This window comes from Polypterus senegalus, chromosome 1, assembly GCF_016835505.1.
Source record: "Polypterus senegalus isolate Bchr_013 chromosome 1, ASM1683550v1, whole genome shotgun sequence".
NCBI lineage: Eukaryota > Metazoa > Chordata > Cladistia > Polypteriformes > Polypteridae > Polypterus > Polypterus senegalus.
The window spans coordinates 175842584-175863942 of NC_053154.1; positions in this window are offsets into that span (position 1 = coordinate 175842584).

Consider the following 21359-nt stretch of genomic DNA (forward strand, 5'->3'; position numbering starts at 1 on the left):
CAGCACAAAACCAATCTCATCTTCTTTATTTTTTCTCTTTCCTCCTCCACTCCTTCAAACAAGCTTCATCTACTCCCACCTGACTCTGATTCCCAGAGTAGTGGCTACTGGCTCCTTTTATAAGGCACCCGGAAGTGCTCCACGTGCTTGTTAACCCACTTCCAACAGCACTTCCAGGTGTGACAGAAGAGCTGCCCAACAGGCCTCAGCACCTCCTGGCTACACCCACAGATTCCAACAGGGCCTACGGAAGTCTGAGGCACCACCACAACCCATGGGGGCTGGATACACTCCCTACCTCGATCCTTCCAGCCCCGGCCATATGCCACAGTGTGTATATAAATACAGTGGGTACAGAAAGTATTCAGACCCCCTTCAATTTTTCACTCTTTGTTATATTGCAGCCATTTGCTAAAATCATTTTAATTAATTTTTTTCCTCATTAATGTACACACAGCACCCCATATTGACAGACAAAAAAAAGAATTTTTGAAATTGTTGCAGATTTATTAAAAAAGAAAAACTGAAATATCACATGGTCCTAAGTATTCAGACCCTTTGTTCAGTATTTAGTAGAAGCACCCTTTTGAGCTAATACAGCCATGAGCCTTCTTGGGAAAGATGCAAGTTTTTCACACCTGGATTTGGGGATCCTCTGCCATTCCTCCTTGCAGATCCTCTCCAGTTCTGTCAGGTTGGATGGTAAATATTGGTGGAGAGCCATTTTTAGGTCTCTCCAGAGATGGTCAATTGGGTTTAAGTCAGGGCTCTGTCTGGGCCATTCAAGAACAGTCACAGAGTTGTGAAGCCACTCCTTCGTTATTTTAGCTGTGTGCATAGGGTCATTGTCTTGTTGGAAGGTAAACCTTCGGCCCAGTCTGAGGTCCTTAGCACTCTGGAGAATGTTTTTGTCCAGGATATCCCTGTACTTGGCCGCATTCATCTTTCCCTCGATTGCAACCAGTCGTCCTGTCCCTGCAGCTGAAAAATACCCCCACAGCATGATGCTGCCATCGCCATGCTTTACTGCGGGGACTGTATTGGACAAGTGATGAGCAGTGCCTGGTTGTCTCCACACATACCTCTTAGAATTAAGGCCAAAAAGTTCTATCTTGCTCTCATCAGATCAGAGAATCTTATTTCTCACCATCTCAGAGTCCTTCAGGTGTCTTTTAGCAAACTCCAAGATAGAACTTTTTGGCTGTCCACCAACGTTTACCATCCAACCTGACAGAACTGGAGAGGATCTGCAAGGAGAAATGGCAGAGGATCCCCAAATCCAGGTGTGAAAAACTTGTTGCATCTTTCACAAGAAGACTCATGGCTGTATTAACTCAAAAGGGTGCTTCTACTAAATACTGAGCAAAGGGTCTGAAAACTTAGGACCATGTGATATTTCAGTTTATCTTTTTTAATAAATCTGCAACAATTTCAAAAATTTTTTTGTCTGTCAATATGGGGTGCTGTGTGTACATTAATGAGGGAAAAAATTAATTTAAATGATTTTAGCAAATAGCTGCAATATAACAAAGAGTGAAAAATTGAAGGGGGTCTGAATACTTTCTGTACCCACTGTATATATAGTTCCTACTATTTTATATATAATATATATACAGTATATATAAAATAAACAATCACAAACCCCCCAAACACACATACACATCTGGATGCTGCTGTTAATAATAGGCTTGTAGGTGACGGTTGAATTGTGAGACCTATCCAGATGTACCACAAAGTTACATTTAAAGGCATTAAGACCAGCTTGCTGCATCCACAAAACAAACATGTCAACAGATCCAAAGTTTCCTGGTTAAAGATACCAGAGTTCAGAATGATTCATCTTTAGAGTGTTCACAACAGAATGAATCATTTCTATTGCCACGTTTAAAAATAGGCATCGATAGCATTATGCAAACCCCTCCTAGTCAGTAAAGTGGATGAATTCAGACTATGTTTCAACGTCTGGATCACATATTTGAGCCGTAATTGTAATGTGCTCACTTTTACAGTATATTTTATTGGTTCACTGACAAAAGTGCGATAGACATATGAGCACCAACAAAACCACGACGGACAAATGAGCGCCGACAAACCCGCTAACTGGTTTTCGACAAATGCGCGCCAACAAAATCGCCACAACAAAATTGCGAGAGAGGCCAAGAGAGTGGGACGTGTACGTGTGCATTATGTACACATTATGTGCTAGGTTATAACTGTTATAACTGCTGATGGCATGCCACGAACAAATAATTCAGTCGAGGGTTGGCATAACACGTCGTATACAAAGCGGAATTACCAGCAGTCAGACAGCCAGCAAGTCTAAATACGCTCAACTATCAAGACGTCTTGCTGCAATTTTTCCTACATATGCAGGGCGTGATCTTAAGGACTATGTGAGTGCTGTGCTGATGGCATGCCACAAACAAATAACTCAGTCGAGGGTTGGCATAACGCGTCGTATACAAAGCGGAATTACCAGCAGTCAGGCAGCCAGCAAGTCTACATACGCTCAACTATCAACTATTTTTCCTACATATGCAGGACGTGATCTTAAGGACTATGTGCTTGCCGTGTCTCATAATATTGACTTCTAAAATAAACATTATTATATATGCTTTAAACTAGTAACTCATATTTAATGAAACTTTTGCGATTTTGTTGGCGCGATTTTGTCTGCGCAATTTTGACGCCGTGTTTTAATCTGCACTATTTTGTCGGTCCTCATATGTCTATCGCGCAAATATCAGGTCACAATTTTATTCATGTAGATCATCAGACCCCTTTTCACTATGACTGATCATATCAGATATAACCCATCCAGCATTAAATAGCATCTTGAAGCCAATTCTCCGCAATATCCCAAATGGTACAATACATGAACTCACCGTAGTTCGCCATGAGCTGTGATAATTCTTTCAGCTTAAAAAGTAATGGAGGAGTTCTTTAAGCCTAAAAAGTGATCAAAGTTGGCCAGTTTTGCATCATTTCCACCCTAAATTTAGCCTCAATGCAGATCTTCACTCTTTCCATCCTCAAACGAGCTACTCCTCTGATAAGGTGTGAGATAGCCTCTTGTAGCTCAGTACCGGAATATTTAATATATCCCACTTTACGTTCCTCAAAGTCTCTTACATTTCATTCACAGATGTTGAGAATACATGATAGCCTTCAGATCCTGTCACCTTGTGACATCTCTCAAGTTCACAGGTCATCCAAAAAGCACTGAGATGAGCTGAAGCTCAGGTCAATGATGACAGCAGCATATCCTCAATTTAAAAATCCATTCTAACTATATATATCCATGTGGGTTTCTTGCAGTATTTAAAGGCTACTTAGTTAGACTGTTGGGTGCAGTGAGAGTGTGTGTGTGTGTTTGTGGGATATTACAACACAATATCAAAAATTATATCAATTGTATACATTTTAGCACATTCTTGTTTCAATCTTAATTTTTTGCCAATTATTTTTCTGAATATTTAACTATTCTGGTACTTGCCAGGTTTATTGCTACCTGCATGTTGAATGTGAAGCTACCTTGTTGCCCATGACAATGTCATCAGAGTATTACATCCTAAAAGCCAGTCTGCTTCTATCTGGCTGTTCAACTATGAAATGTATACTGTGTATTTTCAAACTGACTTTATGGCACAAAGCTGAGATATTCATATCAAAAAGGAGGGCTTTGAGACATGATGAATGAGCAACCTTTGACTCTTCTGCCACAATCATTCTCCTCAAGGGGTCATCTGAATGTTTTGGTTGCTGCAAAGATGTCTCAGGTTGGCTTGTTCTGCTGTGCAAACACTGGCTACAAGAGCAATAAAGCCCAGCAAAACTCTTCACCTAAGAGGCAAGACCTTCATATTGTATCTGTATAGTATCAAAAGTGTTGAGAAAGTGAACTACATGAAAGGAATTCTTAACTGATTGACCAAATGATTGCTTAATTGATGGCGAGGGCCACGTGATATGAAACACCCAAAGATTTTCTTTCACATCAAAGACTTTACTAATTACCTGGCCTTTCTCTTAGGGAGATTGAGTTAATGGCAACAATACATACCTGGCTGGGCTTGTTAGAACCAATACGGTTAGTATTTTGATGATTTGCTGAAAAATATTTCAGATTAGTGAGGTATGGTGGTGAAGCAGTTAGAACTGTTGCCTTACATATATACCATTCTTAGTTTAAATTCTGCATCCAGTTACTGTCTGTGTGGAGTTTGCACATTTTTCTCACTCTTCTGTCTGTATAGGTGTTGCCACTGGCTAGTCTAGTTTTCCTCACACATCCTCAAATATGCACAGGATAAGTGATCAGAAGCCATAGAATGGTTCCAGTGTGAGTGAAAATGGGTGTGTACCTGGGAGTGAACTAGCATTCTGTCCAGGGATGTTTGCCCCCTTACATGCATTGATGCCAGAATAGACCCCAGCCCCACTTGACACTGAATTGGATTAAGCAGGTTTAAGAATGTGTGTATTATTCATGTTATTAGCTCTCATTTTTATAAAACACAGAATTGGTGCTTCAAATTCTGTACTTCTAAACTGCAAATAGCCATCCATTGAGTCTCTTATCCCAATTTATGCATTAACAGGGTGAAGGAGGAAAGAGCCTGTCCTTTTACTATAGGCCAGGGGTGTCCTACTTAGTGGCTGCAGGTTTTCATTCTAACCCTTTTCCTAATCAGCAAGCATTTTTCACTGCTAATTAACTCATTTTCCATTCATTTAATAGCCCTGTTTTTAAGGATTCCGTTTCTTCATTAAATGGCAGCCAAACAGAAATGTAAAATGAGATAACAGATGACCAGCTAAATGGAAACATCAAACTCCAGCCAATTTCACTCCAACCCGTTTCTTAAAGAGAAGACAACTCTTGCTGTTAATTAAAGCCATTATTGAATACCATGGCTTGTTGCTTCTTTCATTCCACCACAGCAGACTGTTGATTTTCTGTTTTTCTAAGACCACCGTCAAGATGTTTTGGTGACCTGAGCAGACCAACATGACGAAGACCTTCACCTTTCTTTATTTTCAGGTTAGTTGGTCACGTGGCAGTTTGTATATGTTTCGCATTATTGTTAAAAGAAACAACTAAGGAGTCTCACGTCAATTAAAACTAAGGCAAAACAAGTTATTCAGCAGCAAAATTAAGAAGATGGTTAAAATGAAAACCTGCAGCCACTGCGGCCCACCAAGACCGGAGTTGGAAACCCCTGCTATAGGCAATGCTGGGTAAGATTCTGATCTATCAAATCATGGCCACTCAAACACACAGTCAAATGTACTATACTGCTAGGAAATTGATGATCTTAGCCACATAAACATGAAAGAATGAATGGATGAATGAAGATTAGTGTCGTCCAATAGAATATAAGAACAGCACACAAACTTTACACAGACTGATCAGGCTTGGAGTTGGGCCTATTCAACAGACATGCTAATATCTGAACCATCCTAAACTACAAATAAAGTGGGAAAAAAACACTGAAATTGATTTTAACAAATTTGGAAGCAGTCATTAGCTCTGTGAGGAACAGGTAATGTAATGTGAAGAAGGTCTTGGGAAAGAGGAGGATACGTGACTTTCAGAATCACTGGCCATCTTAAGGGAGCACATTCATCAGGTTAATGTTTAGCTAGTTTAAGCAATGAGCTCATGTAATTACACCTACAAAAAAAGCAAACATGCCAAAGTACAATAAGCAGTCCTGAGTCGTGCACTAATATACTTTGGCTACTGCCAGAGTCACGGAGTGTGTTTGAGGCCCATCCAACATTAGACCAACTCTTCTTTTCCCCTCTATGTAGTTTGTAGAGTGACTAATGAAAGTGTTTCAGTGTATTAAAACAAACAAACCAAAAGCTAAATCCATCCATTTGTTACCAAACCCATTTAAAGGGAACCACAATCTAATCCAGCAGCTTTGGGCACCTGTCAATTACAGGGCACACTGACACTAACTCATATGGGACAATAAAATTGCACCTTTCACCAATTCATTGTTGTTTTCTTAATACACAAATTCTGAAAGAGACACACAATATAACAACAATAAATAGAGGATCTCAAAACAGTTTTGAGAATTAAAACTAAAGACTTATTTTACATGAATACAATATTAAAACATAAGAAAGGACTGCTCAATTGGCTCATCATAGCACATAAATTTCCATTCACCTCATGTGCCAAATGTAGTTACAATCTGAACATCTTCAAAGAGTTTTACTCAACCACATCTTTGGGTAAGTGGTTCCATGTACATCTACATTTCCCTCAGCACGGAAATATTTTCTAAAATATGTCTACAATTTACTCACAGCTAGCTTGAAATTGTACCATCATGACCTTGTTGAAAAATTTACTTTAAAGTAATTGTTGGCATTATATGTATATTTTATCTTCTTAATTTCATTGCTGTTTTCAATCTCAGTTCAGCTAGGCTGACAAGATTTGACTCCTTTAATCCCCCAATAAGTCTAATTACTCACCTTTGAACTTTTTTCTAGTACTGTTATGTCCATCTTGAAATATGATGACCAGAACTGCACAGAGTATTCCAGATGTTGCCTCACAGCTGTCTGGACTTGTACTCCTCAAAGCATGCCAAGAAACCTAACATTGTGCTGACCTTTTTACTTTCTATTGCCAATGGTTTGGGTGACAACAGTGACAAGTCCTTAAGACACCCAGATCCACTGCTTTCCTAGCTCCAGTCTCCTCACTGTCTCTCTATATCTAATCTAAATTTTCTTCCCATATGTCAAATATTTAAATTGCTTATTTTAAACATTATTTGCTACATGTTTGTCTTAATGCTGAGTTATGTCTGGATTTGTTATTAGATATTCATTTGCCCTGAGAATATTTGGCTAATAGCATTTGGATAATTTCATGATTTGAGTAAATGTAACTCACTTTTTCTTTTTAATTATTCTAAATCATAATCACTAGGAGCCAGTGCCCATTCTGTCAGTATTTGGCATATTGTGGGAACCAGCCTTAGACAGAGTGCCAGTGCATCACAGGGGATACATCTTAGGCTACTATCACTACTGTAACACATTTATGATATTTCATAATTCATTTTCTTTTGGGTTTCTGCCATTTTATACTTAATTCATGGTATAGGCTTTGAGAGGGTACTTTATTTAGTATCTTTGTGGAAGTTGCATAAAATAATACTCAAAATTTCTAGGAGATGCTTGGTTTACTTCTTTTATAATATTCTAGAATTTTGGTGGAACACAGACATCCTTGCATTAAGCAGTGCTGACTCTTCCTTAAGCTAAGTCTACTAGATGGCAACTTTTCTACAACTCTGTTCCCAAAAAATGTGGGATATTGTATAAATGTAAATAAAAATACAATGTGATGATTTGCAAGTTATGTAAACCCTATATTTATATGAAAATAATATAAAGACAACATTGCAAATGCTGAAGCTGAGCAATATTAAGTTTTTTTTTTGAATAAATGATTATTTTGAATTTGAACATGCTGCAAACAAATTGGGACAGGAGCATATTTACCTCTGTGCTGCACCACCACTACTTTTAACAACGCTCTGTAAAAGTTTGGGAACAGAGAAGACTTTCTGTAGTTTTTAGAGTGAAATGTTGTCCCAGTCTTGTATGATATAGAATGTCAACTGCTCAACAGTTTGTGGTCTCCTTTGTCATATTTATGGTTTCATAATACACCAAATGTTTTCAGAGGGTGACCGGTGTGGACTATAGGCAGGGCAGTTTAACACATGTGCTCTTTTAGTATGGAGCCATGCTGTTGTCTTAAATGCAGAATGTGGTTTGGCATTGTCTTTCTGAATAAGACGTGGATGGCAGCATATGTTGCTCCAAAACCTGTTTATAATGTTCTGCATTAATGGTGCCTTCCCAGATGTGCAAGCTATCCATTCCATGTGCACTAAAACAGTTTTCCGCTTGACTCAGTTATTCTTAAATGAGTTTGGGCCCATAGAAGGGAGCAGTGTTTCTGGATCATGTTTATATATGTTTTTTTTCTATACATTGTATATTTATAACTAGCATTTGAGGATGCAGCAGCAAACTATATCCACAAATAATGGTTTACAGAAGTGTTCCTGAGCTCATGCAGTTCCACTACAACAACATGCTTTTAATGCAACATTGCCTGACAAGCTGAAGATCACAGCCTTCCAGTATTAGTTTTTGGCCTTGTCCCATGCGTACAGAAAGTTCTCTGGATTCTTTAAATCTCTTAATGATGTTATGTACCATAGATGATGACATCCAAAATTTCTCTGCATTTTATGTTGAAGAACATTACTCTTAAATTGTTGTACTATTTGCCCACGCCATCTTTCACAGAGTGGTGAACCTCTACATACATATCTCTGGGATGCTCTTTTTATACCCAGTAATGGTATTAACCTGTTGCCAGTTAACCTAATTAGTTGTGAGATGTTCCACCAGATTTTGTTTTTCAGCATTACAGAAATTTCCCATCTTTTGTAGCCCTGTCCCAACTTTTTCGAAACGTGTTATTCAAATTCAAAATGAACATATGTTTTTCATAAAAAAATAACATTTCTCAGTTTCAACATATAATATATTGTCTTTGTTCTATTTTCAATTAAATATAGGTTTAAAGGATTTGTAAATCATCGTGTTCTGCTTTTATTTACATGTTAGACAACATCTGAACATTTTTGGAAACAGTTGTATCTTGTTTTTACAATTGTTTCCATTATGGTGCATACTGTACATTGCATAAAGCTCCCAATGTGTTCTGTAAACATACTTTTTACATTACAGAGTGCCACAGTCTAAGCTGGTGTTGTCAGGAATAAAGTAGAAATAAATCAGTATGGAGTGTCAGTTCACCACAGATGCACTATTATGTACTCACGCTGGCTTGAACAATTGCATTTGTCTGCTAACCTGGAGAAAATACATGTAAATATAGAAAATGTGTGCAAACTTTACACAGCTAGTGACATGCCCAGAATGTAAGTCACAACCCTGGAGTTGTGAGGTACTTCTGCTTGCTATTGTGCCATACTGTATGTAGGCATTCATCCATCAATGAACACACTAAAGCAAGTTCAGTGTTGCAGTGGTCCAGAATATAACCCTACTGCAAGCACCATGTAAGAGACAGAAGTCTGCACTGGACATGGTACAGATCTCTCAATGGGCACATAAAGTTACACACACCCACACTAGACCAACTTAGAGTTACCACTTAACCAAGCATGTACTTCTTTGGAAATTTGGAGAGCAAAAAAATTTGGAGTACATAGAGAAAAACCCAAACAGAAACAGGGAGAATATACAAGCACTGGGATTCAAACCCAGTCTCCTGAGACTGTGACCCAGCAGTACAAATTATAGTATCTCTCTGTCGACCTGTATCTATGTAAGACATTGGAATTACTGTTTGCATGTTTCTCTTTTTCTATGGCGATAAGACTGAAAGACAAAAACTAAATTAAATTAAAGACAGACTACAATTATACAGTGAACCAGCTAAGAGTTTAGACATGCTAAGAGAAGTGCAGTAAAATAAACAGCTACATTTGCAAAGGTGTGCTGCGAGTATGAGATATGTGCTGGATCAGGAGGTTAAAGGGTTCATATACAGATAAATAATTTAATTACTTAGCAGTCATCCCGCATGCACTTCAGAACAGGTCATCCACCTAAAGCTAAGCATGTTCAGGCCCAGTCAGTACTTGGATGGGAGACCAACCAGAAAAAGCTTGGGTTGTTACTAGAAATTATGTTGGCAAGGCAAGCAGGGAGCATCTATCCTGTGGTCTGAATGTGGATTCCAATGCCCCTGTGCAGTGACAGGAAAACTGCACTGTAAAAATGACATTGTCCTTAATATGAGACGTAAAATCAAGGTCCTGACTCTCAGTGGTTGTAAAAGGTCCCTGGGCATCCTATGTAAACAGCTGGGTGCATCCCAATGTCCAGGTTAAAATGCCCACCACAGCCTAGTCATTCTGGCCTCCTAATCATCCCTTGTATCTGATTGACTAACTATCTTTCACCCCTTTACCACCTAACAGCTAATGTGTGGTGAATGTACCTGCTCAAAAAATGGGTACCATCGCATCATCCAGGTGGAGGCTGCACATTAGTGGTGGTGGAATTGGCTCCCCACACACTATATAAAGAGCTTTGTGTAGTGAGAAAGGTGCTATATACAGTAAATATAAAGAGTTAATATTATTATTATTATTATTATTTATTATTATTATTATTATTATAGAAAAAAGGTTTAATCTAAATAATCTAACATTTTCAAACCTACTTAAGTCAATGCAGTACTGTAAAGGCCAGAGCTTATAATGGCAGCATTGGAAGCAAGACAGCAATCAACCCTGTACAGGGCGCCACTCCATCACATGACGCACACACAAATCCATACTGCTCCAATTTAAAGTCACTGATTAACCTAATACACATGTCTTTCGGAATGTAGGAGAATAATCTCACCTCTAACCCCTGCAATATCATGCCATCCTCCAAATGGAAAATGACATAATTTTATATGCCCTAGGGTATAGCATTAACTTATACAATAAAGCTTATTCTTATTTATTAAAACATTTCCGAAAGGTTTGTAATTAGCTGTCAAAACATGAGGTAAATTTGCATTTTCCTCCACCCATCCATTTACTAACCTGCTTAATCCAATTCAGGGTTGTAAATTGTAGCACTCTGGCACAAGGCAGGAATCATGACTGGGAGGAGTTCCAGTCCATTAGTGAGGCACATTCAATCAGGTCTACACTGGGTCAAATAGAAGCCACCACTTACTGTAACCTGCAAGTGTTTTTTGAGGAAAGGAAAAAAAAGCTCACACAGACGGAGGAAGAACATCTAGATTGCTCATGAATAGTAACTATACTGCATTCCAGACTCAGGTTTCTTGCATATAAGCATTCCCCTTCAGTAACTACATTTTGGATGTTAAAATCTGAATTTACAACTTTATAGTACTTTTCCACTAAATGTATTTTAGATTATTCTCATCCTCCGAAGGATTACTTCTTATTAATTTGTACTCAAATAAAGGTCGGACTTTGTTCCATTTGACTTTTACCATCCTGGTCCAAAGACTCTTTATCATTTTTAGTGTAGGTTATGCTGAGTGAGGAAAGATTATGTTGTGAACTCATCTTGTTACACAATTGCTGACCACTGATCAGTCTTGCTCTTTTTCATTGTCTATACTACTAACAGATGAAATGGTCAATTTTAATGAAAGTGGAGCACTGCTCCTACATTTGCTGCTCTGGACATGACTGGCAGTGCTGTGATTTGAGCACACCAATGTGTCACGTGTCTGTTTACAAGCAGTTAGAAATATCAGTTTCATGCCACAGCAAGGCCACCTTATTTGCATTTATGTTGATAAGGAAAGGTTCAAAGGTTGTAACTGGTGAAAGTTGTAATAAATACAAAAGGCAGAACACGTAAACATGTGCATGTGGAAAGTATGCCACTGTGTGCACGTATACACTTACAGATTTTTACACCTCTTGCTTGTTTCCTTGATGTCATTCCAAATAAAGACAGAGGTCAACGGCAACACAACACTGTTTTAGTCACTCATGAGTGGCATTTGAAAAGCTTCTCTTTGCTAGCTTTTGAAAATTACTGCATTCATTCATACTGCAATATTGGCTAACATGTCATTGAAATAACAAACAAAAGTGATTTAGCAATAATGATTATGAAAACAAGATACACAATATTTAAACAGAAATAAGAAATGGTATTAACCATAACACTAAATACATTACAGTTCAAAGGACCTGAGTTTCATTCATTTCTCAGTCTTGATACTATCTGTGTATCACTTGGGAGATCACCACATGGTCATGTAGGTTGTCTGGGGGTACTCTACTCTAATCCCAACGATGTACATGTTAGATTGCTATGACGCAACTCATAATGAAATAGTGCCCTGTCCTGGACAGGTTCCTGTATTGATTCAGTTAATCACCATCTCTCTGTAAACCTCAAATCTGAAAAGTAGGTACAAAAAAAATGAATGATTGGATAGGGAGAACATTGATGTAAACCTGCTCGGAAAAAGATTGGAGTGGAGGATGCAATTATCTGTCCATCTGCTCCACAAGGCTTATTCTCACCTGGACAAACCTGGCAGTGCTGTAAGGAATATGTTTTTTAATGTCTCCAGCACATTTAGTACCATCCATCCAATCCTGTTAAGGGGTAAACTCAGAGATGTAACCGGTGGACAAGCCTATGGTGTTCTTCATAATGGACTGTCTGTTGAGCAGACCGCAGTTTGTAAGACTCAAGGACTGTGTTTCTAATATGGATGTGAGCAACACTGGAGCACCACAAGGAATAGTCCTATCTCCTTTTCTCTCCACTCTGTATATCTCAGACTATAAATATAATTCCTGGTTTTGTCACTTGCAGAAATTCTCAGATGATTCTGCACTTATTTGCTAAGAGTATAGGAGTCAGGTGGAGAAATATGTTTCTTGGTGCAAAGAGAATTGTCTTCATCTTATATGCATCATATGTTCACTTAAAAAAAGCAATGTACATAGAAACATAAATTCAAAACTGAGAATTCATCTGAGAATTTCTGCAAGTGACAAAACCTGGAATTATATTTACAGTCTGAGATGTAAAGAGTGGAGAGAAAAGGAGATAGGACTGTTCTTTGTGGTCTGAAGATAGGTATCTGCACTGGCAATCGGAAGGTTGCCGGTTCAAATTCCCTAAATGCCAAAAGGGACTCTACTCTGTTGGGCCCTTCAGCAAGGCCCTTAACCTGCAATTGCTGAGCGCTTTGAGTAGTGAGAAAAGCGCTATATAAATGCAAAAAATTACTATTATGTTAATATCAGCCAAACCAAGGAACTGGTTGTTGACTTTTGCTGCACCGAAGAGCAGCAAAGAGACATGGGCAAGTGATATTCTCCCCATCTTCTATAACTATAATCTGTGATGGTCAGTGTCATTTTCTACACTGTGGTGTGTTGAACTGGTTACATCACTTTAAGAGAGGCTCACCGAATCAACAAGCTAATTAATAGGGCAAGCTCAGTTCTAGGATTCACTCTGAACCCCCTGGAGATAGTAGCAAAGTTGAGAATTAAAACAAAACTGAGTGCCATTTACTTACTTATTTACCTTATGTATGTATTTATTTATTTAAAGAGTTTCTGTAAAGAGACATATTTTCCACTGGGGACAAATAAAGTTACATCTATCTATCTATCTATCTATCTATCTATCTATCTATCTATCTATCTATCTATCTATCTATCTATCTATCTATCTATTGTCACAAACTCCACAAAGAGCCATAGCAAGGTTTGGGGAAGCCACCCGTATATTACTTTTCTGGCTGCAAAATTTGCAAAAATAAATGACAGCACTGATGTGCACAAACTGGAGTCCAAAACAGAACTGAGGGAATAGGGGAAAGGTGGAGGCATTTAAATGTCAGGATAGGAAGTGACATCAAAGGGATGCCGGGATAGGTAGGGTCTTTAGCCATAGGCTCGAGCCCAGACGTGACATCAAGGGGGCTGGAGCCGACAGGGCCTTCCTCTATAGGTCTGGACCTGGAAGTGACGTCAACAGGGCCAGGTGGAACTTCCGGTGAATGGTTTGTCGGAAAGTGAGAAAAGGAGTCAGTGCACTCTGCCACATCCCAGTCGGATTCAGAATTGACCTTACTCAAGCCCTTTAACTGCCTCCCATGCGCACCTGTGTGGCACTATCTATCTATCTATCTATCTATCTATCTATCTATCTATCTATCTATCTATCTATCTATCTATCTATCTATCTATCTATATGTTTAAAGTTAGGGCAAATGGTGCTTTTCAGATATCTGTACAGCTTCACAGGTTCACCTGTGTCCATATCTGTTCCAAGGTTTGGTGGATTTTGTGATAATTGGATAATTGGTGGATAATTGGAAGTATTATTTTTAAAAAAGCTCCTGTGTGTTATAACTTTGAAAAGACTCAAGGAAAAGGTAATCAATTATGTGATTAGGCAAACTGATCATTCAAGCCCAGCAATCAGCACATCAGGTGGCACTGACCAGAAAGCAGGAGACAGAGCTGGAGGTGGCAGAGTTAAAGATGCAAAGATTTGCATTGGGCGTGACGAGGATGAACAGGATTAGAAATGAGTATATTAGAGGGTCAGCTCAAGTTGGACAGTTGGGAGACAAAGTCAGAGAGGCGAGATTGCGCTGGTTTGGACATGTGCAGACGAGAGATGCTGGGTATATTGGGAGAAGGATGCTAAGGATAGAGCAGCCAGGGAAGAGGAAAAGAGGAAGGCCTAAGTGAAGGTTTATGGATGTGGTGAGAGAGGACATGCAGGTGATAGGTGTAACAGAACAAGATGCAGAGAACAGAAAGATATGGAAGAAGATGATCTGCTCTGGTAAACCCTAATGGGAGCAGCTGAAAGAAGAAGAAGAGGAAGATTGAGTTGTTCAGATGACAGAAATCAACCAGTTGCACAAGTCACAACAGACTTAAACATTACACTTTCTGAATCTGAGACTCAGTAGCAAGCTGGAGATTCCATTCAATTTCCTTTGCATGGGCATTTCCAGGGAAGCCAAAGAGTGGGATCCTGCTACTCACCTACTGTAGTAGCATCGAGTGCTGGACATGAAATGAACATATACAGGGTAGCAGGCCATTGCAGCACACATTCAATTACACCAGACCAACTTAATGTTGTCAGTCAAATTCCACACAGCCACTGACTAAGCAGGAACTGTGATGAAGCAAGCAGTATCAACCACACTGTGCTGCCTTTATAACAGCATAGCATCCTGCTATGTATCTGTTTTCATAACTTGTTTAATCCACTATATGGTCATGGGAGGTTGAAGTGTTAAGTCCTGAAAGGATCCTGAGGTGTATCTATTAGTCAGTTACTAATGAGTAAAAAGATGTTTGGTCTTAAAGAACAATGATAAATTTGGTATTTTTAAAGTTAAGTTATGGTATACATTAGTTGGCCACATTAAACTGCATTCTAAAGTGAACCACATTTCATGAATTTTAAAAAACAACTAGTTAACTTTATTAACTAGTGCATTTTATTATGAAGGTGAAGGATGCCAGAATGCCTTTACAAAGAAAAGTCTTAAAACTTACTGAATATGTCCATTTTGAAGTAGCAAAGGTTTCGATTTAAGAAAATGTATCTTCTTAAGCATTTCTGTGACAGCAAAAGTAAACTAGAAATAACATGTTTCATAAGAGACTAGTCAAGGCACCTGTTGAAGACAGGTAATAGAATAGTTTAAAAATACTTGCTATCTCTTGCGCTACTTGTACCTTCAGTGCATTTCAACTGTATTTGTGTTTGTAAATGTGTCATCGCCAGCACCAGCTGATTCTGAGCCTCTATCATTTATTTTGAGGCGCCTTTCTTACCTCCTATCTGGTTTTACTATTTGGTTTTATACTCGCCATCTGTGAAGGCAAGTCTTTCAGTGTGCTTCATATGTCTTTACTTCTCCTCATGCATCTCACACTCACATTTCCTCTTTCACTACATCACCAAGATCCAAACTGACCAATCACACAAAGGCCAAACTGACCAACCAAATTGCTCAGAGGGACTGGACACACAAACCTTAGTTTTTTATTAAATAGGAGACTCATGGTCCTATTTTCTTGGGGTAAGGATATGTTTCATGCTTGTTTGTCTGCTTGCAGCTGCCATTGTGTTTGGAGTTGTGACAACCCAACACCAAACCAAGATCATTACATTCTGTGTTGTTATTTTACATAGCCTGTGGAGAGGGATGTATGCCGAGTGGCAACACATTAAAAAGAGCACATTTGAGTTTCATTGCACTTTGTACATATAACAATAAATCTGAACTGATTATACTGCGATATATTTTTAATAAAAAATCTTAGATTTTTAAAAAGCAAAGCTACCTTTCCATGGCACATGCATGATTAAAAAAATAACTCAGAAAATGAAAAATGCAGATTATTCAACAGAGCAGAACAAACCAATTACCAATTTTTTAACAGATGATGACTCACTCTTTCTGAGTATATGGAGATAAAAGAACTGAGCACAATGCCTTTGAGTGAAAACTCACTGACACTGATGCCTGTTAATCCATAAATACATGGGGACAACATGCAAATTCCATGCAGACCCTAGGGCTCTAACAAAACAGCTCTCTGACACCACTAAACTTACTAAACCTGACTAAACCCTAGTGATTTGGCGGTTTAAAATGGCCTAAGTGTGTGTGTGTGTTTTTGTAGGTTGCATATGTATGTGCATGTTCACCTGCTATGGACTGGCGCCCTATCCCAGTGATGTTCCTGCCTTGCGCCATATGCTTGTTGGGATAGGCTACTGCTGCCCCACAACCCTGCCCTGAATAAATGGGTTAGGAAGATAGATGGATGGAAGGATTATTATTATTATATTTACAGTGGAGAAAAATATGCAAATAGATTAATTGATGGAACATACTGAGGACAGCAATAATAATAATAATATTGGATGGCACGGCGGTGCAGTGGTAACACTGCTGTTAGGGCTCAAGTCTGCATGGAGTTTGCATGTTCTCCTCAGATGCTCCAGTTTCCTTACACTGTCCAAACACATGCAGGTTAGGTGAACTGGTGCTGCTTCAGTGTGTGTCTGTTCAACCTGTGATGGACTAGTATCCCATCAAGGGATTGGTCTTGCCTTGCGTCTGATCCTTGCTGGGATAGGCTCCAAATGCCCTGTAACATTGCCCTTTTTAAGTGAGTTAGGACGATGGATGGATGGATGAATGGATATCTATAATGTCTGTTTAGTTCTTGTTACTTGATTGCATGCAATATTCCTACTTGACATTCTTACTGACACACATGCGCACTTTATCAATCTAGTGGCAGCAGACAATTTGCAAAATAAAGAAATAAGAGATCGTCTGTGTGCATTTTTTAATTATTATTTCTAGATGTCTACAAAACAGAGACTGCAATTCCCATCTGGGCATTAACACTTAATAATACTAGTAATGACTTTCTGAGGCTTTTCCACAGGATGAGACAACAACAATATCTGTGGGGCAGAAATGGTGACAATGGTGCCATAGTTGGCGAAGTGAGGAGCACAATCTCCCTTTAAAATAGCTCATGACAATGGTTTGCTTTTTGCTTTTTTATCTTATTTAATCAATATGGATATTCTGGTTTGCAATATGTGTGTAATCTAAGACACAGACCAATACTCGATAACATTTTTGGCTTGAAAATTGGACAAGTTTTGCACCTTTTCTTTATTATGGAACTCTGGTACTCTTCACCTGCATAAAGCACAAGAGCGACTAGTTATTTTTTAAAAACATATAAAATATGCTTTACTTTAGAATGCAATTTGATATGGCAAAGTCATATATACCATGACTGTGAAGAAATTACTTAAACTTGAAAAATGCCAAAAAATATTATTTAATAAAACTTATAAGGAACCAATAACAAATACTTTATAATAGCGGCTAACTACGATGTAACAAGACACCACTAGTGTATGATTAGCTCATGTTAGTAACAATTTTAGTGTGGTCTATATATGTAACAGTAATGACCCTATAAAGCTGGATGACTTATAGATCCACTGCTGCTCTTCAAAAGGTTAATAACTTCTTAAATATCATATAAAATGTAAAAGACAGTACATGTGACTTTAAGTAAAAATATGTAGGTAGGTCAGTAAAAATGACAAATTTAAATGAGTATGTATCACCCTCAAAAATACTAATAAAATACTAATTACTACTAATAAACACTAATAAAATGTTAGTATTGTTCTTTAAAATCACTTACTATGCCTTAACATGTGCCACAAAATTCTGTCTAGGGAATTGTATGATGGAAATTGTATGGATGACATGACGATAACTCTTTTAACACTGCTTTAGCATGTATAAATGTACTTATTTGGAAACTTTTAGCATTTGAGATACAATTAGTTGACATTTCTTGTTTCTTCTAACAGGAGTGCAAGCAGGTGAAGTGACTTGCTCATGGTCACACAGTGTCAGCTGTAGGATTTGAACCCTCACAGTTTGAAGTCCAAACCCATAACCACTTTGCTGCTTTGGCCTGCTGAGTACATACTGCAGACTGGGATTAAGGCCTTGGCACTGCTGGTATGAAGTGTGGACATTCTCCCCTTGTCCTTGAGGAATTTTTCCAGGTACGTCTGATCTCCCCCCAGGATGGGTAGGTCAAACAATTCTAAATTGATTGATTGGACTGATTGATTGTACTGATTGATTGCCTGAACTGTCATTCCATATTATTCCTGCTTTGTACCAGATTTTACTAGACTGTGCCCCCTACCCCAACCCTGATTTGGATTGAATTGGTTTGATAATATACATGTTTATACATCTTGTATCTGCAATCATATGCCCACCATTTCAATGCACTGTTTAAGTCCCTTTGTCATTGTAATTGTTTCATGTTCATGTTCACTTTGAAAAGTGCTAAAAAACATGGTAGTTAAGACAGTCTATTCTAATCAATGTGTATTGCAACTTTTTTTGTTGGTTTCAAATGTTGAATGTAATTTTAATTTTAGTAGTTTTATTAGGGCTATTAGGCTACTTGAAACCCTGAATTGGATTAAGCTGCAAGTGAGCCCTGTGATGGAATGGCATTCCGTCTAGAACTGGATTCTGCCTTGCACTCAGTACTGCAATGAAAGGCTCTGGCCCCTATGACCAGGGCCGTCTTAACGCATGGGCACATTGGGCAGCTATTCCTGGGTGCCCCATGCTAATATATGTATGTTGTGACTTGCTGAGTGGTTGTGTGGGTAGGGGCCCCAGTGCACTGCTTTGCCTGGGGACCTATAATGCTGTTAAAACGGCCCTGCCTATGGCTAGATTAACTGGATTGGTTATCTGGGCATGGGAAATGACAGCAAAAGTGTTTTTTTTTTTCTGTTTTGTTATTTATTTTATTTTTTATGGCTAAACCTTAGACAGTACTAGTTTAGGAAACATTACAAAAAACCTTGTAAATAACTACTATTTACATCTGAAGATATTCAAATTTTTTCAGTAATAAAAGACAGTCTGGGGTTTGGCAACACAACGGTCACACTATATTTCTGCACCACTAAAATTAATTTGTGTTCATTGATTTCTGGTGAAGGTGGCTCAGTGGTAGCTCTGCAGCCTCACAAAGAGACCAGTTTTCACATGTGGATTTTGCATGTTCTCCCTGTGTCTGTGTGGGTTTTCTCAGGGCGCTCCAGTTTCCTCCCACAGTCCAAAGATTTGCAGGTTAGGTGAATTGGCGATCCTAAATCGACCCGAGTGTGTGTGTGTGTGTTTCTCCTGTGATGGAGTAGCGCCCTGTACAGGGTCTGTTCCTACCTTGCATAGGCTCCAGCACTCCTCCAAAGCTCAACAACCCAAATCCCACATACAACGACCATGTTCAGGACTAAGCAAGTTGGACAATGGAAAATGACTGGCTGATTCCTGATAAATATCCGTTACGAAGAAAGCGACAGGAAATTCGTGAGGTCGAGACTCTGTTTTTTGTGATACACTGGAGTTTATGGATTGTGTCATTCACGTCTAGCTTTCGGGAAGCACTTACGCAGAGCCAAAAAAATAAAGAAACGAGATCTGGATTAGACTTAAAGTAAATTGACACAATAAAAGGAACTTGTGAAATCGAATACGGCGTCAAGGTGGAAGCGCCAGAATCCAGTGACGTATCCACGCCTGAAGGTACCTGTGAGAATTCCCAGGATGAGTCACGGTTTCTTAGTGCGGGAATGCGTTGCGCTAATCTTTGCTTACATCTGTAACAAAATCATAGTTTATTATTCTTGATAACACCGTAAAAATTGGTGCAGATTCGGGCGACGTCACTGTGTTGGGACAGTCTTCAAGTAAGCGCACTGCAGGCAGTTACGCCTTATACAGAGGTGCGTGCGCTTTGTTGTTTCGGTTCCGAAAAAATAAGAAGTTCTCCTAGTATAACTGCGAGAAGTTCGGTACCACGGTGTTTAGAGATACGGTTTCACCGCCACAAGAGCCGACATTTATTTACCCACTCATGTACTGTTAGTTTTAACATCGCACGGCCTCCCCAGCTGAGCATCCACCTCAGAAGAATTCGCCGATTAAGTACATTGGCGACTTTAGAGTGTCGTGTATGTATGACAGCTCGAAGGAGAACTGTCTGCTTCATACTTTAAATCAGAGGTTACAGGTGATCACATAATTAACTTTAAAAGAACTGCAAATCGCCTTTACAGACTAGCACGCCTTGGTTTTTTAGTTCGGTACATTTGTACTTATTAATTCTACAAGAAAAAGGCGATCCCTCGTGGATTGCCAGCCCGGTGACTGCGGATCGATCGCTTGCAATGAATGACGTCAGCGACTGTCGATTGATCCGCCGCATAATGTCTCAAGTAAGGTGGCTCTGCCGCAACTGCGTGCGTTTAAATTAAACTCGCTACAGAATGCTGGACATTCTGTCACCTTTCCCTCACGTTGCTGTCATTATTGAATTTCATTCAGCGTTTTAACGTCTCTTGTAGTATTCAATGTTTGTGTTTCTAATGCTTTTCAGCACCACCTTTGTGCATATATCCATCCATTTTATTTTCCCTTTTTTGGCCTCCAACCCTTGGCCTTTCTTTAGAAAAGAGAAAAACATGCATACCTTATTATACGGTAACCCTTTCTAATGCTAATGTAATTGAACAAAGATCGTTGACGAAAAATACGTGTTTTTCTTTCATGTTGGTTGGACATCAGAGAAATGCACTGTATCCTATACAAATTGAACATATTACCACCAATGTTGCTTCCCTACAACCTACACTTTCGAAAATAATGGTGCCAGAGTGGTTCTTTAGAGTGGTGCCAAAGGGGAACTATTTTTACCTCCCTAAAAGATCACCTACATGAAGGTTCCAAAAAGGTCCTTTTTTTATTTAGATCTGCAACAGACTTCATGATAAGAGGTTTGTGAAACAATAATGAGTTAATGATTTTAAAGGAACTATCCTGCATACAATAACACAGACTGAGTTCTGGTTTTCCTGATCTGTTAGTTATCCTGCTAGGTAGCCTACTATACATAAAGATTTCTGTTTTGACTATATATTTTGAGCCTTTTCAAAGTCTAAAGATTCAATTTCATATGCAGAGGACCCTTCTCAGAATGAAATGGATCTTTGTCAAGCAAAAGTTCTATGAGGAGCCGCACAACCCAGTAAAATGTCATTAAAGATTTATTTATATTTTTAAGAGTACTAATACAATG